This window comes from Acomys minous, assembly GCF_964271855.1.
Source record: "Acomys minous genome assembly, chromosome: 5".
Lineage (NCBI taxonomy): Eukaryota > Metazoa > Chordata > Mammalia > Rodentia > Muridae > Acomys > Acomys minous.
Window position 1 is genome coordinate 115,883,932 of NC_140494.1, and position 25,050 is coordinate 115,908,981.

The following is a 25,050-nucleotide window of genomic DNA, read 5'->3' on the forward strand; positions in this document are numbered from 1 at the left end:
GCCACAACGCATGGGGTTTACTCTCCTGCCTCAGCTCCCAGCATCTTACTGTACTTACTGCTTACACACTGTTCCAAACGCTGGTCATGTACACAACCAGACCAAGGTCAGAGGCAGACGTGGGGACTCCCTGTGCTCAGCACTGCTCTCCAAAGGGCAGCACCGGGCACCATGGGCACTTTGTTCTGTATCCAAGCTCACTAAGACACCACACTGAAAAAAAAACCCCATATTCCTATTTAACAGGATTAATTAGATGCCTGCCCAATACCGGTTCTTGTCTAGGTCCTGGAAGTGAGTCTTATGTGTGTTTGCCCTTCCTGGACCCTCAGTCTTATCTGGTGACCAAGTATGGTCTTTCTGCTGAGATGATATCCAACCAGAAGATAGGCAGGCAAAGGCAGGACCATAGCATAGAGAGGGCCAGCCTTCCAAGTAGAAGAAACAGCATGTAGGAAGAATCAAGTCAAAGGTGGTAGAGACACTATTGAGAAAGAGGAGGCTGGACCAGAGAGGTAATGAGCAGGTATAAACAGAATCCATCACAAGAGGCCATTGGTGTCACACTGGGGCATTGCCACATTCTTCCTGCTCTTCCCTCACAGTGTAGTTTGGGAATTGACAGGCATTGGGGGACAGAGTCAGGAAGGGGCTTGTAACCCAATCCTCATCGACGAACGGTGAGATGTGGAAGGACATCTTTGCCAAAACAATAGGCGCTGAGGCCCACTCCTTTTTTTGGAATTCATGCTGTTTCTTTACTGAATAAGCCAGGACCAACTAGATATTTCGTTACTTACAGGCAAAAGCTTCCTAACTGATAGAGCCATACAGACAATGATGAGGACTCTAAACATCACTGCCAAAGCAGTCAGAAGCCATGGGAAAAGTCTGACTTGCAAATAGTCTTCCTTTAAAAGTATACAGGTTTATTTATTATCATGTGTATGTGTATGCATGATGGGGTATGTCGGGGGAATATACATGTGAAGGTCAGAGAAAAACATGGTAGAGTTGTTTCTTTCCCTCCACCTTCACATAGTTTCCAGAAATCAAACTCATGTCTTCAGGCTTGCTCAGCGAGTGCTGTTGATGACTGAACCATCCACCTGGCCCCGGCACATAGTTTTTAAATACAAATATAATGTTAATAATATAAGGATAATGCGCTGACTTGTATACCTAAAAAGTTAAGATAGCAAATGTTTGTAGTATTTTTTATTAATTCTTTGATAATTTTCTATTTGGATCATATTTATCCTTCAATCTTCCCTCCTAACTCCCACCAGATCCTCTCCTCATCTCCTACTCTTTCCCAACTTTGTGTCTTCCTCCTCCTCCTCCTCCTCCTCCTCCTCCTCCTCCTCCTCCTCCTCTTCTTCTTCTTCTTCTTCTTCTTCTTCTTCTTCTTCTTCTTCTTCTTCTTCTACGTGCCAAGGCAAATTTGTGCTGGCTGTATACTCTTGGGTGTAGGGCCATTCACTGGCCAACCTACCAGGGCCATACTCTTTTTTGTTCGTTTGTTTGAGACAGGGTTTCACTGCATAGCTTTGGTTGTCCTGGACTCTCTTTGGAGACCAGGCTGGCCTCAAACTCACAGAGATCCACCTGCCTCTGCCTCCTGAGTGCTGAGATTAAAGGTATATGCTACCACCGCCTAGCTCAGGGCCATATTCTTAAAGAAAATGGACTGCTTCTTTTTCAGACGCCATCATCTGTCAATGGCTCCCCAGCTCGGGTGGACGCTCATGACACCTTTTCCCCTTCATGCTAAAACGTTGGCCAGCTTGACATTTTGTGGGTCTTGCGCAGGCAGCTGCAGCTGTGTGGTTGTATATGTGTAACACTCCTGTCATATCCAGAAGATACTGTTTTGCTGTGGTTGTCCCCAGCCTTTGGCTTAGAATCTTTCTGCCCCATTTTCCTTTATGAAGGTGATGTAGGTGTCCCACCTGTGGCTGGGCATTCCACTGCCACTCACTCTCTGTCCTTTGATCAGATGTGAGAGTCTGTGTTAATCACTATCCACAGTATAAAGCAACTTTGATGTCTGTAGTGGTTTAATGAAAATGGCTCCCATAGGCTCACAGGGAGGGGCACTATTAGGAGATGTGGCCTTGTTGAAGTAGGTGTGCCCTTGTTGGAGAAAGTGTGTCACTGAGGGCAGGCTCTGAGGATAGCAGATGCTCAAGCCACACGAAGTGTCTCACTGTCTCTTCTTGCTGCCTGCAGATCCAGATGGAGAACCCTCAGCTTCTTCTCCAGCACCATGTCTGCCCACACGTCGCCATGCTTCCTGCCATGATGATGATGGACTAAACCTCTGAACCTATAAGCCAGCCCCAGTGAACTGTTTTCCTTTATAAGAGCTGCTATGGTCATGGTGTCTCTTCACAGCAATAACGCCCAAACTAAGATAGTATCTGAGAGCTGTACTAATCAAAGGGTAGGAAGCTATGAATTTACAGGCAGTTTAGTATTATGTCCATTTAGCGTAATAATCTTAGTAGGTTTAGTTCTGTGGGTTGTAAGCTTCCCAACCATGGGTTCTTGGACAGATTTACAGTACCAGGCATTTGTTTTCTCCAGTGGAGTGGGCCTTAAATCCAGGCAGAGAGCCATTGTTTACATCCATAACATCTGTGCCACAATAGTAAATTTTATGTATACTTTGCTAGGGGAAAAAAAATGTCGCCCTAGGGTGCAAAATCAAGATTGTCTAGTGCAATAACTTCCTCATCAGTGAGGTGACTAAGAAGACCCCATCAAAGAGTTGAGAGCGCACCCCGTATCCAGGTTAGGTTTGGGGTAACAAACCTTCAAGTTCTTGTCTACTCTAAGGTTCAAGGCATCATGGATCACTTTCCCACTTCCCTTGGCATGAGAATAAATATCCTTGGCCCCGGCTGGGTAGATGGCACAATAGATAAAGAGCTTCCCATGCAAATGTGAGGTCCAGAGTTCTGATTTCTAGAACCCACATAAAAGCATAAAAGCTAGCATACGTGGAGACCTTCTGCTACACGAGGCAGAATGTGCAAGTTCCAGGTCCAGTGAGCAAGAGCAACTCTGCCTCCGGAAATAAAGTGGAGAGAAATCCAGGAAGTCACTTTTGTAAACTTGTAAACTCTGGGCTTCACATGTGTGTACACACACACACACACACACACACACACACACACACACACACACACACCATACACCATATACACATATGAGAGGGCGCGGTCCTGGACCTAAGTGAAACTCTCCAGGATGAGAGAGATGCCTACCCAGAGCTCCTTGCTCCCCTCCCTCACAACTCTGTCTTCTTTCATAGCTCTCATCACTTTCAAATATTGCCATAGGGTCAGCTTTAGCTCAAGCGATTATCATCAAATATTGCCAGAGCTGACTTATTTATCTTATTTATTGTCTGTTTCTCCCACACAGCCTGTGCTATCCAATATGGAGGCCATTGGCCACAGGGGGCTGTTTGGTCATAGGAAATGTGACTGGTCCGAACTGCCACATGCTGTAAGTATAAAAATCACATCATATTATGAAGACTTGGTGTTAGAAAGTGAATAAAAGATCTCATATTTAATTTTAGTAAGATCACTCACTGAAGCCTATGTCTATAAAATTAATCTCACTCGATTCTTATAAACTAGCTGCTGGAAATTTAACATGAACTCGGTGTCCCACGATGCTTTTCTACTGGAGAGCATCGCAATAGACTAGGGACTGATGGACTATAGCCCGAGTGTCACATGAGCCAGCCACCTGCTTGGGGGTGGCTCAGGAATAAGAATAGTCTTATTATAATCTTTAAGGGATTATAAGAAAATAAAGAAGTTAAATATACACAAAAACAAAGATGACATGTGGCCCGCAAAGCCCAGACTACTTACTTGGCAGGAAGTATCTGTTGCTATTGTGATTGTTGCTAGGCTGTAAGACTGACCCAGGCATGAGCTTCAGCCCATTCTGTTTTTCATTGTGTCCCTAGTACCTAATACGATATGTACACTGTTGGGCACATGGTAGGTATTCAGTAAACCTTTGCTAAGTGGATGAGTGAATGGCCACACTGAAGGCTGCTGTCCCTGCTGCTCCAAGGGCAGATGTGTGCCCGGGGCCCCTATATCCTACCATACCCTCCTACAGGACACAGGACTCAGCCATGAGCTGGGGGTGTCATCCTGAGGATGACATTCTGGGCTTCGTACTGTCTCTTACCATCTGTTCTGAGGCCAGAGATACTAGCGTCCCTTCCGGCTGCTGGAGCTTTGGGGTGGAGGATGTGGACAGAAACTCACCCACTCCTTGACCTCAAAGCAATGCAGGTTGTGGAAGAAAAAGAGTTCTGCGTGGGAAAGGGAGTTAAGCCTGGGTGGGAAGCCATAGTTTGGAGGATTGAGTCTTCAGTGTCAGATCTTCTCCTGGGAATGAAAGAGCCTGTCTATGGAAGCCAAAGTGATTAAAGCCTACAGAAAGAGCCTCAGCCAACAAGGGATCCTGCCTCCCTGTGTAGGGTACTGTGGCTTTGAGGGATTAGAAATCAGAGTGTCATATATATATATATATATATATATATATATATATATATATATTCATATATATATATATATTATTTTTAAAGTAGGTTTTATGTTTTGACCTTAGTGTCTGTATCCTTTATAATTCTTTTTATTTTTAAATTTATTTATTTATTTATGAAAATTTTATTTATTTAGATAGCATCTCTCTATGTAGTTCTTGCTGTCCTGTGTAAACAAGGCTGGCCTTGCACTCAGAGATCTGTCTGCCTCTGCCTCGGCTCCCCAAGGGCATGCACCACTAGGCGTGTCCTACTAGGCAGGCCTCCCGAGTGCTAGACTTGCAGGTGTGGGCTGCCACACACCCAGCTTATACACTCAGAGGACCTGTGAGATGGTTCCGAGGGGTTGAGGCACTCTCTGTGCAAGCCTAATGATTTGAATTTGATCCCTCATAAAGGTGGGAGGAGAGAAGCAACTCCACAACGTTGTCCTCTGACTTACACACACACACACACACACACACACACACACACACACACACACACACACACACAGTAATTCCTCCTTACCCTCTGTATCTTCCAGCATGTGTAGTGAAGTGAAAGGAATGGGTTATTTGGCATCTGCCTTTTCATACAGAGCCTAGAGGGAGGACACAAAAGACTTCAAGACTTCAAAGTACAGGGGTGAGGAGGGCTCTCTCCGACAGGAGCTGGCAAGTTTGCTGGAGGCCCGGCCTTTGCAATCAGACTCATTTTCCAGAAGGACACACTTAGCCTTTCCAGAACTCATTTCTGCTCCTCTGTAGAACGTCTAATGGCGGTGGGGTTGAGAGGGTCAGAGAGGTGTCTGAGTAGAGACCCATAAAGGGCCCTGGGTGAGTGGCCAGTGTCCCTAACTACTCAGAGTCTAGATGGCACCCACTTGCTTGGTATAGATGAGGTCTCGTTGGCCTGCTGAGCTCCAGCACTGCAGCTGCAGCGACTGGCAGCGTCATTGCGAGCGTCTCTTTGCTGCAGCCTCTCTTCCCTCTGTTTACTTATAATTTGTTAAATGGGCTGTAATGAAGGAGGGAAAATCTGAAACAATTAAGTGATTCTATAGGCACGGAGCAAGGCTGGGAGGCCACAGGGGCTGCGTCCACACCTGTGGGTAAATGTTCTGATGGCTCAGTGCCTGGCACCCCACACGCATCTTTTGGGAATTCCCATCGGGTACTGAGTGTCTGGGCTGTAGACCTGGCCTCCCTAATGGGGATGGCAGCCTGTAGGGAGCAGACATTTAAGCAGACAGCTGGATTGCCGGTGACAGAGGCGATTTTATTCTCAACAAATCATCATGGGGAAATGAGGTGTTTTTTTTTCCTTTAGTTAAAAAAATTATCTTTGGTTCTGGCAGTGGTGGCCCGTGCTTTTAACCCCAGCACTCAGGAGGCAGAGGCATGGAGATTTCTGTGTTCAAGGTCAGCCTGGTCTACAGAGTGAGCTCTAGGGCAGCCATACTTAGAGAAACCCCGTCTCAAAAATGAATGAACAAACAAACAAATCAAAAGTTATATTTGTTTATTTTTATTTTATGTGTGCTTTTTGCCTGCATGTATGTGTGGGCATGGCTGGTGCCCTAGGGATGTCAGAGTCCCTGGAAGTGGAGTGACAAATGATTGTAAGCTGTCATATGGGTTTTAGGTGTCTCTTATGCAAGAAAAAGCACTGTTCTTAACCACCTAGCCATCTCTCCAACTGTTGGCTTCAGGGAGGAAGCCAAGAAAACTCACCTCAGATGCAGAAGCTTAAAATGAAAGCTATTTTCTGGGCTCAGGCCAGTTCGGGATCTGAACCATGTCCCTGAGGGGAAGCTGCTACATTGTGTATTTTAAGGGTGAAACCCGCAAGTCGAGGGGGCATTGGTGAGTGTCGCGCACAGCTGTATATGCAGTTGGAGAATTTTTGCTGATTAATAAGGATATGCAAATCATAAACATAGCTTATGGATGACTTGACCTAGTGTAGAGAGTTTTTCCCGGAACTGAAGGTGTAGACATTTCCCTCAGAACATAGACATTATTTTTATCTAGTCTTGTGGTCAGCTTGGCCTTTTCTAAGGAACTTTCCTAGAGCTGGTGGTCTTCGGGATGGAGTTGGGCTGTTTCTAACAAAATGGAGTCTGACTGTTTCTTAACACGATTCCTTCACAACCCCTTCTTTTCTTTTTTAAAGATTTATTTTAAAATTATGTGTTTGCATGTGTGCCTGTGTGAGCTTGTGTGCAGATGGCCTCAAAGGCAAGAGGGCTTCAGAGCCCTGAAACGGGAATTAAAGGTGGCTGTGAACAGTTTAGCATGGATGCTGGGAACTGGACCTGGGTCCTCTGCAAGAGCACTAACTGCTCTTTTTCTTTCTTTTTTCTTTTGTTTTGAGATGGGGTCTCTCTATGTAGTCCTGGCTGTCTTAGAGCTCACTATGAAGAACAGGATGGCCTCAAACTCAGCTTCCTGAACACTGGGCTTAAATGTGTGCACCACCAAGCCCAGTCCACCAAGACCTCCTAACTGAGCTACCTGTCTAGACTTTAACTTGTCCAAAATATAGCTTCCATCCTGGGTGGTTCCTGAAGGAGACCACCTGCTCAGCTGGGGGATGGGATTAGGGAAGTCTCTCTGGAAGGGTGACTTTAACACTTTATTATTATTTTTTTCACTGTTATGTCAAGGTCCTAACATTATTTTTTTATTAATTTATTCATATTACATCTCGATTGTTAGCCCTTCCCCTGTTTCCTCCCATTCCTCCCTCCCTCCCACTTCCCCCTTCTCCCCTCCCCTATGTCTGTGATTGAGGGAGACCTCCTCCCCCTATATATGCTCTTAGAATATTGAGTCTCTTCTTGGTAACTTGCTATCCTTCCTCTGAGTGCCGCCAGGCCTCCCCATCCACTGGGATGTGGTCAGAAAAGGGGCACCAGAGTTCGTGTGAGAGTCAGATCTCACTCTCCACTCAACAGTGGAGAATATCCTGTTCGTCGGCTAGGTCTTGGTAGGGGTTAGAAGTTTACTGCCTATATTCTCCTTGGCTGGTGCCTTAGTTTGAGGAGGACCCCAGGACCCAGATCTGCCTGTCATAAAGGACTTTAACACTTTAAAGAAGGCATCTCAGAGCAGCCCCCGACCCCCACCCCCATGCAGTGCAGTGCAGGCAGGCACCACTACGACGAGCAAGTACGTGATGGAGAGATGGGAGAGAAAGAGAAGTAGAAAGGTTTGTGGGCTATGAGGGGAGGCAAGACTGGAGACTCTAGAGTGGTGAGGAACGGCTCAAAGTGCATAACCCATGCTGCCACCTGCGGCCCTGGTGATGTCCTGGGCCATGCTACTGTCGAGGGCCATGTCTGGGTTTGAGGCCCTGAAGCGGCAGGGCTTTGTATTGATGTCCATGACCCATGTCCCTGGTCTGGACTGCCACCTGTGGCCACATGGATGTTCGAGGGCTGCACAGAGCTGGCTCCACCCTGTTAGCGTGTATTTTTTTTTTCCTATTTTAATATGCTTCTACCTCCCTTCTCCACCCCAATCCCTTCCAACACCCCAACACTAGGTAGGAGAGAAAGAAGTTTAGTGGGGGAAGGGAGTATGGTTCTCTTTTGACTACTTCCTGCTGGTTAGGGTTGTCAGGTTGCTTGGGGCAAGACCAACCTTTGTTTCAGGATATCTCCAACTTCTCATGAAACTACAACAACCAGGAACAGCATGGGGGAGCAACAGTCGCCTTCTTCCTTCCAGCATCCCCATCCCTCTCTGGGCTCTGGCATTTATACCCTCTCAGAGCCCTCAGAATTAAACTATCTATATCTGGCAAAGACCATGCCCCTATCAGAGCCCGCAAGAGGCGAACAGTCAGCTGCTGTGAACAATCTGAGGTTGTTCCCAGACCTGGAATTAAAACAAAAACATGTTTACATAACATAACTGAGTTTTAAAAGAAACCAAAACTCCCACTATACTGGCCCTCACCTGGGCAAAGCCGGAGAGCTTGCCCTGGTGGCACAGCTCCCACCCAGGCTCAGATCCGGGGCTCTTGAGTTGGCCCACCCCAACATCTATGCCCTGCTGGAGCACGTGAAGGGGCCGGTGCTGCAAGTCCAAAGCTGCAGGAGCTCCATGACGCAGGGCAGCAGCAGGATATCCCGGTGAGGAGTCCCGGTGAGGTTCCGGTGTTGATAGTGCAGCAGCAGCCAGAAGCCTGGAACCTGACACATGACTCATTGCAATGAGCGTTTGCAAATAACGATGTGTGGACAAAGGAGTGTTCTGTGTCACACTTGATGACGCACCACAGCTTCCACAGCGAGATGTTTTTTTCTTTTTCCTTTTTGTTTTCTTTTGGAGTGGAGGCTGTAGAGTTGAAGGTGGGGTATGGAAGGGCGGGGGGATGAGTGAGACTGGGGTGCATGATGTGAAATTCACAAAGAATCAGTAACAAGTTTTTAAAATTATTATACTTTATTCATTTTGTGTTCGTATAGGGGAGTTATGTACATGACATGTGTGTGTGTGTGTGTGTGTGTGTGTGTGTGTCTGTGTATGTGTGTTTGTGTCTGTGTCTGTATGTGTCTGTGTCTCTGTGTGTGTGTGTGTCTGTATGTGTCTGTGTCTCTGTGTGTGTGTCTCTGTGTGTGTGTGTCTGTGTCTCTGTTTCTGTGTGTGTCTGTGTCTCTCTGTGTGTGTGTGTCTGTGTGTCTGTGCCTGTGTCTCTGTGTGTGTGTGTGTGTGTGTGTGTGTCTGTCTGTCTGTCTGTCTCTGTGTGTGTGTGTGTGTGTGTATGTGTCTGTCTGTCTGTCTGTCTCTCTCTCTCTCTGTGTGTGTGTCTGTCTATCTGTCTGTCTCTCTCTCTCTCTCTCTCTCTGTGTGTGTGTGTGTCTGTGTGTCTGTGCCTGTGTCTCTGTGTGTCTGTGTCTCTGTGTGTGTGTGTGTGTGTGCAGGTCAGAGGCCAAGCTTTGAGAGTTAGTTCTCTCCTTCTCCCATGTGGGTCTCAGGGACTGAGTCCAGATCTTCTGGCTTGGAGGCAAGCATCTTTTTATGCTGAACCATCTCAAAACCACCATTTTTTTAAAGCACTGATAGAGATCTAGTCCAACTATTTGCTCAACATGAATATAGCTGGCAGTGGCCCAGTTGGTAGAGTGCTTGCCCGGCGTGCATGAAGCCCTGGGTTTGGTCTCTGGCAGTGCATAAGCCCAGTGTGCTAGTGTATGACTGTAATCTCTATACTCAGGAGGTGAAAGCAGGGGGGTCAGAAAGTCAAGGTCGTCCTTGGCTATACAGAGTTTGAGGCCAGCTTGTTACAAGGTCATATCTAAGAAATAGTGCTGGGTCAGCTAGTGCTCTGTCACTGACCACTCTCCCAGCTTGTTGGAGACAGAACAGAACTGCACTTGAAATCCAGAGTCCTCCTGCATAGGCGGGTGTGTGCGGGGCCCACCAGTTGGGGAGGGAGTTGGGTGGAGAGGATTCGAACACTGACCTCAGAGTGGGGAATGATGTTGGCCAAGCGATGGGAAAGCTTTAGGGGTGGAAGCAATCGCACTTGAGTCCTGAGTGAGCAGCCTGGGGCTCAGGGCAGCGAAGGTCTTGCTGCAGCTCCACAGACTCAGAGCTGGATCCTGAGCTCTGGGGCCGCCACCGACGCCTTTGATAACAGTGTTAATGACTCTAACTCACTTTAGGCCATTAACGAGTCTTTATTGAGCTGGAGTGGGGCGGGCGCCAGGAGTGCGTGGGTGTGAGCTAGTATGCAGGCGCCTGCAGGCCCCGCCCCCACAAGAGATAGCCATCTGAGCCTCCCTGGGCATGGTCAGAGGCTGAGGTGCTGTCCTCTGCCTCTATCACCACCCCTGGGCTGCAGAGCCTCCAGGCACCCCTTTAGAACTGGTGAAGCCTCTATTCATGGGGTCAGTGTTGAAATGTGGTCACCGGGGACACACTTGGAACTAAGCTACAGTCATTTTCAGGGCTGTCTGCTTTTCAACTCCCATCTCCCATTGCTGCCACAGGTAAGGCAGTGTCAGAAGTTTGGGGGAAACCCAGGAAGCCTGGATGACAGTCCTCACAGAACTGAGAGCACAGAAAAGAGATGCCAGAAGTGGTATCAGGCTCAGCCTGGAATAGAATAATTCATGCATATGCATGAAATCTCATTACTATGCATGAAAACACACACACGACACACACACACACACACACACACACCACATATCCATGGGCCTGGCTGAGCTAGGCTCAGGACAAGGTAGGAAGCTCCAACTGCCCATTCCTCTGGCCATATGATACTGTTTTACGAAGCTGGCCGTGCTGAAGGGATGGGGGGGGGGGGGGGAGCCGGCACAGGGGACGACTCTGTCCTGCCTTGCTTCTGCTCCTGTTTCCTGCTGTGGCATTGAGCCAATCACTATCTGCAGTAAAAACTCAGCTTTGCCTTCTACATAGTGGTGTGAAATCTCTGCCTGAACCGCCTCCTAGGGCTTTTCAGAACGCAGAGCTAGGCAGTCACTACAGTGGGCTTTCTGGGTAGCTCATAGAGAGGTTTTGAGAGGCAGGAGCTGCCTGGGCTTTTGGGCAGGGGCCCAAGAAGTGCTGAAATATTATTCCTATTTCACAGGTGTGAAAACCAAGGCCTAGAAAAGTAGAGGCAGAACCAAGCCCACACTGCTAAACCCTGTAGCCTGACCCTGGTTCTCAGGAGATGTCAGAGCCCCAATATAGGGATGCTTCTCCACCACCTGGGTACTGGTGCTCAGTTCCTCACAGTTTTGAGTGTTCTGTTTCCTTTCTTCCCCCTCCTTATTTATTTATTTACTTATTTATTTATTTTTAATATTCGAGACAGTTTTAACTCTGTAGCCTAAGCTGGTTTTAAACTCACAGCAAGCCTCCTGCCTCAGCTTCCCGAGTGTGGAGATCACAGGCCTGGGCTGCCATGTTTGGCAGCAAGGCATTTGTTTTTATGTCTGTACGTGGGGTGGCCTGTGAGCCGGCGGCTGTCCGCCGGTGAGAATAAAAAGCTGACAAGAGGCGCTGGCAGAGTGTGGAAGCTGTCAGCAGAGCAGCCGCCTGTGAAATTAACATGATATCAAAAGCGTCAATGTTTATTTACTGGAAATATCTGGACAGGATGCAGATCGGGCCTGCAGCTGGTGCCTGAGGGTGAGGGTCACCCCTGCTAGTCCCTCAGCAGCCACTAGGCCCTGCTGGCAGAACCAGATGAATCCACGGCTGAGATCTCCACTCTCTTCCTCGATCACTCGCCGAGGATCAGTGCTTCAGGGACATTTGTCCTACCACGGCGTCAGGTTCACGTGGACACTGTGGGCCTTTCTGAGGCCAGTGCTCTCTGGGAGACTAAAGGGTTGAAGCAGAGAGAACTCCCCAGCCCTTTCTACCCTGACAGGGAGGGGCTGCTAGTTTTCCATTGGCCCCCTACCTAGCCTTAGCTGTTTGGCCAGATTGATACCACCTGACTAAATTCAGCCAATCAGAATGTGTCTTGTAGGACTTTGAAATAGGGGTCATAGCGATTTGGTTCGAAACTGGGAGCTGAAGTTGAGGCGTTTGGAGAAGCGTGGAACAGGGAACAAAGTCCGGAGATGCCTCCCGCGGAGACCTCTCTCACACACAGGTGGGGGTTTCCAACTTGGGAGAGGGAAGACTGGAGATTAAAAAAAAAAGTCCCCCTCCTATAAAATGTATTATTGCTGGGCGTGGTGTCACACACCTTTAATCCCCGCACTCTGGAGGCAGAGGCAGGCAGATATCTGTGAGTTCGAGGCCAGTCAGGGCCACAGGATAAAACCCTGTGACCAAAAAACTATTGTTGGTTTGCCAAATACAAATAGCCAAATCACTACGAAAGTAACATTTATACAATTCCTGATTGTTTCGTGGTTCTTCTTGCTGTATGCAGTTTATTTTATTTATGCGTATTAATATAAATGTGTAAGTAAAAAATATAATAAACAAAAATATTTTAAAAAAACTATTGTTGTTGTTGTTGGGGAAGGCGGTGGCATATGGCACAGTGGGCATGAAGGTCAGAGCACACTTTGTAGAGTTGGTTCTCCTTCCAACTTTACACGGGTTTGGGTGATGGGACTGCTTTCCCCGGGGGACTGCTTTCTCTGCAAGTGTCTTGATTCACCCAGTCATCTTGCTGGCTCCAAAGACTGGCAGATCTTTCAGCAATGGTGCTTAGCATCTCACTGTAATCCTATGTTCCTTCCCAGGACACTGGGAGTAAAGAGGTCTTTTGTCCATGATAATGTGGTAGCTGTAAGGTTTCAAACCAGGACAAATGGCTGAGGTGCCTATTTAACATGTTGAAGTAAACCTGGCTGCCTGCCAGGTTCTCCCTGCATCCCGCAGCCCCAACCTCTTACAGGGCCCTCCTGGCTGGCATACCTGCTCCCTTCCCCTGGCTGCCCTTCCCTATATAAGCCAACCATTTTGGTTAACTGGCCACTTTGTTGACTCTCTTTTGGGCCTCCTGGCTGCGGCATTTGGCTCCCCTCTCTCCCTTCTCCCTCTCCCCCCACCCCCACCCGACCTCCTGCCACTCAGGTCCTGTCCACCACGGACTCTCCCAGACTACCCCACCATATCTAGGAGCAGTCAATGTTCCTTTCCTTTCCTTTTTGTTTTGTTTTGTTTTTTCTTTCCGAGACAGGGTTTCTCTCTGTAGCCCTGGCTGTCCTGGACTCTCTCTGTAGACCAGACTGACCTCAAACTCACAGCGATCCACCTGCTTCTGCCTCCCGAGTGCCAGGATTACAGGTGTGCCTGCTTTCTTGTTTTGTTTTTTCATTCATCACGTTCCTTTTCCTCTCTCTCTCTTTCTCTCTTGTGTGTGTGTGTGTGTGTGTGTGTGTGTGTGCGCGCGTGTGCGCGTGCGCACAAAGCCAGGAATTCTGCTGTGGCCTACAGACCTGAAGCCCACTGAGAGCCAGGCTCAAGGGACTGCAGAGGAAAACAGAACCAGTGTTTCAGCACTCCTTTGCTGGCCTCTGCTCCTCCAGGAGTCTGAATTGGAGGCAGGACTTTTTTGTTGTTGTTGTTTTTCTTTTTCCTTTTTAAATTTTTATTTAAGTAATTTATTCAGATTACATCTCATTTGTTATCCCCCTCACTTGTATCTTCCTGTTCCCCCTCCCTTCCTTTTTCATCCTATTCCCCTCCCCTAGGTCTGTGACAAAAGGGGGCCTTGTCTCTCACTATAAGATCACAGCCTACCAGGTCCCTTCCTGGTAGCCTGCTTACTCTTCCTCTGGGTGTCACAGGTCTCCCCACCAAGGGGAAGTAGTCAAATAGTGCGCACCAGAGTTCATGTCTTGAGTCAGTCCCTGCTCCGCACACAACTGTGGAGAATGTGCCGTCCATTGGCTAGATCTGGATAGGGGTTCTAGGTTTACTGCATGTATTGTCCTTGGTTGGTACAGTAGTTGGAAGCAGGACTTAATGTATGATTCACACACCTTCCTCAGCCTCCCCTTTGACCGAACCGAACTTAAACATCCCAGGGAAGGGTTCTGATCGCTATCAGCGGTTCAAGCAGCAAGGTGATTGTTAACAGCAAGGACACGTGGATGTGACCAGTTCTGTGTGGATCAGGTACCCTCTTATATGCGAGGCAAGTCTTGGCCAGGGGCTCCTATCAGATAGCAGTTCACTACTCATCCCAAGTGATCGCGAGTGGGGAGGCACATCTCTGTCAGAGCAAGAGCTGCCCAGTCTATTTCTCCAGCAAAGGAATGGGAGCCAGGTGATCAGGACAGGAGGAGGACCACAGAGACCTAACTGGCCTCTACTGCTGACAAATGCACAGCGATGGGCTCAGAACTGATGCTGCGTCTCCTTTGCTGCATGGAAGTTCCCATGGCTTGGGCTGACTTCCCACTATGATCGGATTGCATGCCTTGTATGCTGATGTCGTGGAAAAGGGTCCTCAGCTGGTGCTCTGATCTGGCTGGGCTGGGCTCCCCCACGTGTTCTAGAGCCACCTGGGTAACACTGATTTAGGTAATGAGAGCGAGCCTTGTGGCCTGAGTGAGAGCAGAGGAGCAGATGTCTGCAGTGAGGGACCAGGCATGGGAAAGGGGCTAACACTGGCTGTGAACCTTGTCTGCACACTCCAAGGAACTGCGGAGCTCTTGAGCTGCAGGAGCTGCCTGTGACTTCAACAGGCAGCTGGAGGCTAGCCACCTGTGTGTGTGTGTGTGTGTGTGTGTGTGTGTGTATGTGTGTGTGTATCACCTTCATTCCATCCACCTGCATACTTCGTCCTTCCACAGCCCAGAAGAGGATGCCTTCCCTGCTTCCTGGTCCTGTCCTGGCTGGTTGGACCAACGGTAGATACTTGACCTAATCCTGTCTCTACAGTTCCCTCTGGGAGTCTACAGCTAAACACGGAGGCTGGTGAGTTGTCCCTGGGGGCTTGGGAAGTGGAGGCTGCCATCTCAGGGTCACACGCTCAGTCATGCATCCCCTGACAGGACAGCTGAGCAAGCCACCTCTACAAAGAGGGACAGGTGACTTGAGCTCTGTGCAGCCATAAGCTAAGTCAAGGGGAAAGAAAGGAAGCACACCTCTGCCCCCATTCGCTTACCCAGCCGCTGTTCAGCAGGAACCCCCTCCTACCCTACCCCCACTCAATCGGGCTGTTGTTCTAGCAGTCAGGTAGTAAGGGGACACAGGCAGCCCTGGTAGTTAACAGATGGAGTGGCCCCATGGCTCTTACTCCATTTCCTGAAGGGCCCACTGTAGGGCAGCAGCTGGCACCTACTGGGCACATCTCACAAGCCTGGTACTTTTCCTGGGCATGGCATTCTAAGTTTGCCAACAGTCCCATAAGGGGGAGCCGTGATCTTCATTTCTTTTTTCTGCTGAGAGGAGCGGTAATGTGCCTCAGGGTGCCTGCAGATTAGTGCAGAGCGAGGCTTAAGCTGATGTGCCAAATCACTTCCAACCGATCTCACCAGAAGCCAATTATGTAAAGCAGATCTGAGGGCAGATCCTGCTGTGATAAAGGGGTGGGGGGCTGCTGCTTGCCTGTCCCCCTGAGTGACACAGGACGAGAAAGGAGGGGCAGGGGACTGACCATTGTGGAAAACTCCTTTGGGTTTGTGTCTCCAGAAGGTAGCAGCAGCAGAGGAAAGGGGTGGGGTGCAGTCTGTGTACAAGGCACTCAGACAGGAGTTATGGTCTTTCCCATGGACTGTGGTCCCAATCGATAGCTGACTGACAGCCCACAGAGTACTGTGTGTGACCCACAGACTGCTCCTGTGTGAATTCTCACAAGGCTTGGTACTCATGTCTCTCTTGATGATGAGTGGTGTGTGTGTGTGTGTGTGTGTGTGTGTGTGTGTGTGTGTGTGTGTGTGTGTGTGTAGGACAGAGGTCAACTTTAAGCGTCATTCCTCAGGAGCCATGACCTCATTTTTTTGAGACAATGTCTTCATTGGCTTGAGTCTCACTAATTAGACAAGGGATCAGCCTGTGTCTGGGTTACAAGTGTGTTGTTCTTTTGGGCTTTTTGTGTGGGTTCTGGGGATCAAAATCAGGACTTCATGATTGCATAGCAAGTACTTTACCAACTCAACTATTTTCCCAGCCCACTCCCTACATTTTTCTATATGTTTCCCATGAGGCACTGGTTGCTCCTGCCTTGCTCCATCCGCCCCACCCCCACCCCCAAGCGTCCCAGGGGTAAGGACCCTACTCATTGTACTGTTTGTACTGTCCCCTGTGCCCTCGGTGACTGGTGGAAGTAGGTCCTCGGTGGGGGAAACGGTTCCAGCGCAGCAAGCAACATCCCATTTTCCAAATGGGGAAAAGCCCAGAAGGCGTCACTCACCAAGGCGTCACACAGGAATGACAGCTGGGTTGAGCTAGCCCCTGGCTCTATGTACCATACAGGATGCGTACAGACATATTTTGTCCTGGGAAGGTGTACGAAGCCAGATTGGATTAGAATAGGAGGGTCTAAAGCCTCATCTGATAGGTGGGGAACAACTTCCCCTTCCGGCAGGAGCAGGAGAATCTTCCAGAAGCTGAAGGCAATGGGCCTGAAATAGAGAATGTGTCAGCATGCAGAGCCCTGCCCAAGAGCCTGGTAGAAGCCATGCTTGCTTTTAATGTAACGGATAGCATGGAAGCTTGTTCACCCAGTAGGAAAATGACAATTAGGACTGCTGATTGTCCCATGTCACCCCAATGGGACAAATCTCCTCTTTGGGTAGGGCACCTGGTGTTGGAAGGGCTCTGACTGTGTGGCAGGGACAAACCCTCGTCATGCGCCTATGAGGCTCTTGCTTTAGTGGCCCGTGATTGCTCTGCATGTTTTGAACAAAGACTGGGCACTGAAAGCGTGGGAATCTGCATGGATCATAACAGTAGGGGCAAACATTTATTGGCCACTTATTCTGTGCCAGACCCAGCTCTAAGGGCCTCGGAGGCACGATCTAATTCACTCCTCGCAAGCTGAATGGGCAGCTTGCCACAGTCACACAGCTGGCTGGTGGCAGAGCCAAGATTTGGACCCAGCTCTCTTGGCTGCAGACCCTGTGTTCTTATGCCCCTACATTCAGCCCAACTCCCTGATGTGTTATGTTTCAATGGGTCAAAAATTCAAGGTCTGGCCCCCATGTTGGCAAATCTAATATTAGGGGATTTATTTGTGGAAGGGGCCTAGACCACGAACTGAAGCTTGCCATTAAGTGTGTGTGTGTGTGTGTGTGTGTGTGTGTGTGTGTGTGTGTCTGGGTGGTGGTGGTGCACACCTTTAATCCCAGCACTCAGGGAGGCAGAGGCAGGCAGATCTCTGTGAGTTCAAGGCCAGCCTGGCCTATAAAGTGAGCCCAGGAGAGCTACACAGAGAAACCCTGTCTTGAAAAATAAATAAATAAAATTGAGAGAAAGAGAGAGAGAGAGAGAGAGGGGGGGGGGAGCGCACGAATGCACAGGTACATGCAGTCAGGACAGAGTCAGCCACATGGTTTCTCTGGCCAGGATGCTCACCTGTTCCAACCTCATCTAGAGAGATCAGCATCATTGCAATTCATTTTCACCTGGGTGCTCCTAAGCCATTATCACTCTAGCCCACGGCATCCCAACCTTTTAGGAACAAGGGCCAAAGCACACAGGTCCAAAAGGCAATATATATGTATGGGGTCCCCATGTCCCCTCCCTAGCCCCTCCTAGCATAGCCAGGCAACTCAAGCTGGTTGCCTAGGAGACAGTGCTCAGAATGCACTCATTGGTTGTCCTAGGCTCTGAGGGTACAATGAGGAGGCTCCAGGCTGAGGCTACCATGTATGCAAGTGTATGTGTGTGTGTAAGATTTTGTGTGGATGTGATCTACTGTCCTGTCACTGTGGGCTGTACTGATGTTGAATTCTTTGGTATGCACGCATGCTTGCTGGGGTGGCGTGTATGTGTGTGCAGAGGTATGCATACTCATGTATTTCTCCAATACTTTCCCCCCCGTAAGCTGTGAGATGTGTCACTCTAATGTTCAAGAATGTACTACAGCTCCCCATTGCCCAGGCAATGCTCTGCCAAGCATTCTGCCTCAGCTTCCCCAACCATCACCTCATACCTGTCCTCCCTTCTCTCCACGGGAATATCACATGCCAATAGGAGGGAGGATTCTGATTTAACCCTGGGAGATCTCAGAAAGCAAGGAAGAAGCTTTCAAATAGATTTTCATTTTAAACCTGGGGACTTGTAGCTGAGGGTCTGGGACCCTTTGAAAAGCTGGTACCTGTTTTTTATCCCCTGACACTGTACCCCAGCCTGTCGCTGGTGGGACTCTAGACTGCACATGAAGTCTCCAGGTGAGACCCCGCTCCCCAGGAGCTCCTCCACAGGTGTGCTGGGAAAGCTAATTTCCGGTTCCAGCTGGAGCCTGGGAACCCATCCTGCTCGACTGATGGCTTCTGCTTGTGTCTTCACTCCAGAACAGTTCTCCCAGCCATCTTAACCCACACTCCTAGAAGTCCTGCCTGCCTGGGTGACAGCAGGGACCCATCAAACCTTGCAGTGTTACTGTCCTTTTCAGCCACCCCACACAAGAAAGGCAACAGCTGCCCTCCTGGCTCATGGCCAGCCAGGTCCCGGCCCTGGCTCTGGCTGTAGGACCTGTTACCCATCCTGCTTTTGCTGGGCCTCTACCTGCTCTCACAAGAGGCCAGAAGAGCCTAGCTGCTTCTCAGAGCTGAGCCCATCTGCCCCCGCCCCCCACCTCAGCTGTACAGAGAAGAAAGAGAGACAGAGGGGTGGGACATCCCCAGGTGGCGGATGGTTGGCAGGTTTTGGAGGAAGGACACAGGAGTGGGTAAGGAGACTTCCAAGGCACTGTGAGGGGCTTTTAAGAAAAGAGGCCTCTGTGCTGAGCAGCATTTGAGGCAGTGTGGGAAATGGGCCAGAAGGGGGTGGCAGGGCTAGGGGCAGGTGGAGGGGCCGTAGCTCTCGGTCTGTCATTCCAGGTGACTGTCGGGGTAGCATGCCACCCTGCAGATGGAGATTGATGGGCCAGGCGTAGTCCTTCTAATGAGAGGTTGTAATTGTTGCGTCTGCCATCATAGCCAGGCCAGGCTGGAGCATGATTGGACCTCGCTGAGGTCAGGGAGGAAGCTGGAAAGGGGGCGGAAGGCACAGATGGTGTTGGCTTCTCTCAGGCTCTTGGGAAAGATAAGTTCAGAGGTGTTCAGGAAGTTGTGCAAAGTCACTCCACAAAGCATGTCCATTTCTCCTGCTGGACCATGGGCAGGGGCACAGGAGAGACAACACCTGGCCTGCTTCGCCCTCCAGCACTGGGTGCTGCTGTGGGTGCAGCTTCGTTTCCATGCAGCTGTATTTCTTGTGTCCTTGGAGTGTCCCTTACGAAGCTGTGGAGCTGGCAGGTAATGGAGGGCCAAGCTTTACTGTGCCCATGTCTCTCTTTACGACGCCATATTTTTTTAACGAGCTATGTAAATGTCTGAGAGTCAGAACAAAGTCAGGGCCTCCAGCTGCCCCCTCCCTCACGCGCCCGACCTTGTGCGTCCCATGGGAAAGTTTTCTGAGGACTGTGGTGGTGGCCTCCTTGGGGCCCGCTTCCTGGTTCAGCTTGAGTCAAAGCATATTGCTGAGCGAGTTACTTTGTGACCTCAGGCCAGTCGCCTCACTTGCCGTACCTCATCTACACAATGGGAATGCGGAACATTTTATGCTTTCGGAAGCATCACGGTGCCACTGTGCAGCCCTGGGCAGTGGCCGGGTCCCTCTGAGACTTTGGTTCCTCACTGTCAAAACAGGTCAACCACTGCTTTAGTGTTGATCAGCCCCGGGCTCTGTACAATGGGCGAGGGATAGTCCCAGAGAGGAGGCCCCTGTCTTCACTCCTGCCTGGCTTTCTCTTTCTCTGGTTCTCTGGCATATTCTGCAATGCCATTGCCAGGAAGGTGTCCCCACAGTTACAGAGGGCCCGGGGAACAAGGCTGGAGCCGGTGAGTGTGGAATGAGAACCAGGCTGTGCTCACCGCTGGTGTCCTGGGTGGCACGGGGGCTGGACTCAAAGGTGCTAAGGCAAAGAGAGGGGTCTGGGATTGTACTAGGGCCGTCCTTAGTCTCTGTGTTGCAGAGGCCTCCCCAGCCCTCCCTGCACAGTAACAGCCAGGGTTGGGGATACAGACTGTGCCATAACAGGAGGCCATAAATCCCATTGCAGGCTGAGCACCTAGGACTATACTGCATGGCCACTGTGTCCCCAGCTACTAGCAGATGCCAAGGCCAGATTGCTAGGCCCTTAGAACAGCTGTTAAACCTTATGTCTCGTATTCTGATCAGAGTCCTACACCCTACAGAGGTGCCAGGTGGCCCAGGAGAATTGACTAGTCAGTCAATTGATCTTGACCACGGGTGATCACACACCCACTGTGCTCACCTACCCACACCATAGCATGCTTGCCATTGGCACCTCATTCATCCACGAGGAAGAAACTGAAGGAGGCAGTGTGCTGTCCGTGTCCACTTCATGGACGGGAAGTGGTTCAACACGAGTTCTGGCTTCCAAACCTACCTGGAGACGGGCCTAGGCATCTCTTCTACCTCCTGACCCTCCAGGGGAATGTGTTAGAAGTTCTTCATGGGGCGGGGGGCAGGTTTAAAGAAGAGAGTGCAGGGATGGCTCGTAGCCTAGCCCCCAGCACAACCGCTGCCAAACTGTAGCCATCAGGATCACCACTACTGCCTCTGCCACAGCCTGCCACAGAGAGGATACTGTATGAGGGCACAGCAAAGCCAGTCCATCTTGGTAGGACCCTGCTCCTGAGCAAATTTAGAGGCCTGTACATCAATGGATGCACCTGCCAAAGACAAAAGGACTACAGAGGCGCCTGCAGAGCAGGGGTTCTCAACCTGTGGGTCGCGACCCCCCCCATCAAATTTCTATCTCCAAAAATGTTTACATTATAACTTATAACAGTAGCACATTTACAGTTATGAAGTAGCAAAGATAATGATTCTATGGTTGGGGGGGGTGGGGCGGAGATCACCACAACATGAGAAGCTGTATTAAAGGGCCACAGCATTAGGAAGGCTGAGAACCACTGCTGTGGAGGGTGACTTCCATGAGTCTGTGGCCCTTTTCATGTCCTCTAGTATGAGTGGGCAGATCCTCCTGTCAAGCGCTAGATTCTCTCCTCCCTTTGAAGCTGAGGAGCCTGTGATGCGCCCAGACAACAGAAGGAGCCCAGATGCTCTTGAGGAACATTCTGGCCCAGGCCTCAAGATGCTCGGTGGCTTCTGTTACACTGCAGTAGAGGTGAGCCTCCAAGAAGATGTTATGCTAGGCTGACAGACCGTGTGGAAACAGAAGGGAGTTGTCTCTGGCCTTTCCAACCTCTCCTGATAAGGCAACAGACGTGGTTCCAAACCACCTTGGGTCATTTAGCCCCGCTCAAGCCGTGGTAGACAGACGTCCCGCAGGACAGAGAGAGCTGCTGTCCACCCCCAAGGGCTGCACTAGTTCCAGAAGGGGACTATCAATAAATGGTTCTGCTCCCAAACCACTAAGTTTTTTTGGGGGGCGGGGTAGTGGTGAAGAAACAGGAAACTCTATCTCCCCACCCCCACCCCCTTCTGTGACTTCTTTACCCAAATTTGGCCTCTGCAACTCCTTAGCCACATCTAATTGGATAAGAGAGGAGTTACCTTACACTGGCTGGTGAGTGGCCAGTCAGATTCATTTCCCTTGGGACTCAGAATGAAGGGATGAGACTCCAGTCAACACACTAGGAAGGGGGCTGGCGCTGGGGATTTCCTAAGAGGGGCTAGGATTTGGGGAGGAACTTTCAGCCCAGTGTGGGCTGTTCCCTTAGGAGGATATTCACTCCTCGGCGTGATTGGTTTGGTTGTTTTTTGTTGTTGTTGTTTGTTTGTTTTTTCATTTCCCCCACAGGCTGCCCTTGAACTCGCTACATAGCTGAGAGTGCCCTTGAACTCTAGTCCTCCGGTATCTACGCCTAGGATAACAGGCATGTACCACCACACTTATTTGTGATACCAGGGATGGAACCTTGTGCATGCTGCATAAACATTCTACGAGAGGAACAACACCTCCTGCCTCTGCCCTTCTCTTGTGCCACAGGGACCCCAACATCAGCCAAAGGTCTATCCTGCTTCTTCCCTTTGTTGTCTGCAGCCCTTTCTCCTCAGTACTCACGTGGGTGGTCCCGTCCTTCAGGGCCTTGGGTATGGCTGGTCTATCCTAAGCAGAGAGATAGGCGACCAGGTCTGTTCTTACCTCCCCACTGAGGCCTCCAGGAACCATGTGGAGGGGGTGGCCAGGATTGGCTTCCAATGGACCCCATGTGGAGACCAGATGCTTCTGGGTCCCCACCAGGTCCTACAAAGTCTCTGACACCCCCACTTCTGGATTCAGCCCAGTCCCCTGCTCACCCATCATCTGATCACAGCAGTCACCAGTGTACCCCAACTCACACAACACGGTCTTTAATATTTCCAGACACCCTGAGAATCGGAATCTGAAACTTGTTTTGTGCAGGGGTCTCAGTGGTGATGGGATTTGAACCAGGGTCAGCCTGACCGTAAAGCCTGTGTGATCCACCTGCCTCTGCTGTGCAACTCTGGTGAGTTACTCTCCCTTTCTGAGCCTCAACCTGACATATCAGGGGCAAACAGAAAAGGGGAGCCCATGCAGTGCTCACCTCCTGGGTGCCAGCTTGGCTCAGTCCATTTGCTTTATTAGGGTTTGGCCCATCATCTTTCTCTCTTTCATGCCCTGCTCCTGGAAGTGACTTTGGTTCTGTCCCTTGGAAAATGGGTAGACCCTCAGGATTCCAGATCTTGTCCTCTCTTCCCTAGTAGCTTCTTACAACTTCTTCCCTTGGTCCCAGGTGGAAAGGTGCTCTGGGTGCAGTGACCTGTGACACTTGGGATGGCAGGACATCCTAGCAGAGTCATAGGTCCAGGTCAGGACCCCAGGACTGTGGCAGGATGGATGTGGCCTGAAAGACTTTGATTCTGTCTGCCTCTGGGGTCAGGTTCCAGGCCAGTGCCTGTGGGTCCTTGGTGTGGGTGTGTGTGGGCGTCTCTGCTGTTCATGTGTCCCCTCCAGAGGCTGCTGGGCATGAAGAAGTAGATTCCCCAGCCTGGCATTCCAGGATACCCCTCTGAGCCCTACCTAGCAAAGCTTATGGCAGTAGTGTAGTTCACTGCCCTCTGGTTGACATCAGCTAAAACCCTCCAGCCTTCTAGCTCCCAGATGATCAACCTTGCCCTATGACCCTGGGCACTCGTCTCCCAAACTGAGTCTTTCCAACTTGAAAACGACCTAAGAATTTTCTCATGTCCCTTAGTTTCTGTGAGAACCATTTCTGTCCCAGCAGCCAGGAGTAAATTAGCTCCTTGGCCCTGTTACTCTCAGTTGCACCTGAGCCCAGAGATCATGTGACAATTCCGTATGCACCCTCTTGGAGAGGAAGGAAGGCGTACCAAACCAGCCTGCAAACTGGGTAGCAGAGAGCCTTGGTTCTGTCTCTCTCAGGAGACGGCAGGTCTGCATGAATCTTGAAGCCTAATACAACATGACTAGCCTCTTATTGGGTGCAGGTCACTTATGTGCTGAGGAGCTTGCACACCCCAGCCTCTCTGGTTTCCCATTGAGTTCTCTTGTCCCTGCATTGCTGAGAAGCCCTGTGTGGCTTGGAGAGTCTGGAAGCAAGCCCTGGTCCTGTCACTTGGAGGCTGACCAGCCATTGCCACCGCGACACCAGTCAACAATGTATCTCTTCCTCATTTGATCCTTCTCCCCAGCAAAAGCAGTAAGATCGAGGCTAGGCATGGTGGCACACATCTTTAACGCAGCGTTCAGGAGGCAGAGGCAGGTGACCTGTGAGTTTCGGGTCAGGTAGGGCTACACAGCGAGACCTGACTTTTAAAGAACCCCCAAAACCAAGTATCTTTATTCTGCAGGGGAGGAACTGAGGCCGGGAGGATAAAATCCTACCTGACTGGTGAGTAACAGGATTAGAACCTGAACTCAGACTGCAACTTGAACCTCACAACCTCCTAACCACCTGTTTTAGCTCCAGGGATCGCCACTGAGTCCTGTAGGAGGTCACCAGAGGGCTTACGCCTTGTCCAGAACCAGGGCAGTGGTTGAGGGAACAGGTTGGGGCAAGGCTGACTATGGCCTTAGACATCAGCCAAGCTGGGAGCAGAGCCACAGCAGTCATGTCTGAGTGAATGAATGAATGAATGAATGAATGAATGAAGAGTGCTGATTCCAGGCTATGTCACCAGACGCGCTGCTCACTCCCAGGCCTCGGTTTGGAGGTGGGAGCCCACCAGATGTGCTGCATCCTGGCAGCTTCCAGATGCTGAGGCCTGACCTCTCTATTGCTCTCTTGGTCTGTGCCTGACCCTGCCATAGACTTCTCCTAGCCGGAGGATGAATGGTCTTAAGTGGGAGCTGTCCATAAGAGGAAGCCCCAACATAGAGTGGAGAGGAGGCCTGGCGTCCCTGCCTCATGCCCTCCCTGCCCACAGACACGAGGCATAGTGAGTACGGGGTCTGCTGACTGAGCTGATGTTAGCTTTTCAGACCGGATTCTTTCTAGGAAATTGACAACCAACCACTAACGTGTCACTCTGTTGCCCTGGGCAACCCTCTCCAAGGTTGAGATGGGAGCATTTAGATTTGGTTTGACTGGTATGGTCCATGTGGAGGCTACTGTATGGCTCTCCTCATCAGCTCAAGGGCAGTGGGATCCACGAGGCCCCTGGCAAAGGACCCTGGGCAGAGAGGATAGACCCAGAGCACGAACTAGTGCCCGGGCTGATACAGATGGGTGGCGGGCTCAGTTTGGGGTGTCTCCAGGCTGCCCCAGAAGGGCCTCCTACCCTGAGGACTCTACATAGAAAGTAGCATACAGCAGATAAGACTTGGGGAGAGCTGGCACTCCCCATGTCTGTCCACGTCCA

General features: G+C 50.2%; 1 protein-coding gene across 2 annotated transcripts in view; it reads right to left on the reverse strand.

The window, feature by feature from the left end:
* Positions 1 to 1,428: 1,428 nt before the first annotated feature.
* The window catches only part of LINGO1 (leucine rich repeat and Ig domain containing 1), a 206,509-nt gene continuing 182,887 nt past the window's right edge, over positions 1,429 to 25,050 (reverse strand). The window contains exons 7-10 of one of the 2 annotated variants that reach the window (XR_014779356.1): positions 8,530 to 8,758; positions 8,212 to 8,448; positions 2,630 to 2,674; positions 1,429 to 1,952 (exon numbers count right to left, since the gene is read on the reverse strand). The gene's annotated coding sequence lies outside the window, so the exon portion shown is untranslated. Of the gene's footprint in view, positions 1,953 to 2,629; positions 2,675 to 6,096; positions 8,449 to 8,529; positions 8,759 to 25,050 lie in introns of those variants that run through there. The other variant, XR_014779357.1, reaches the window with a different exon arrangement.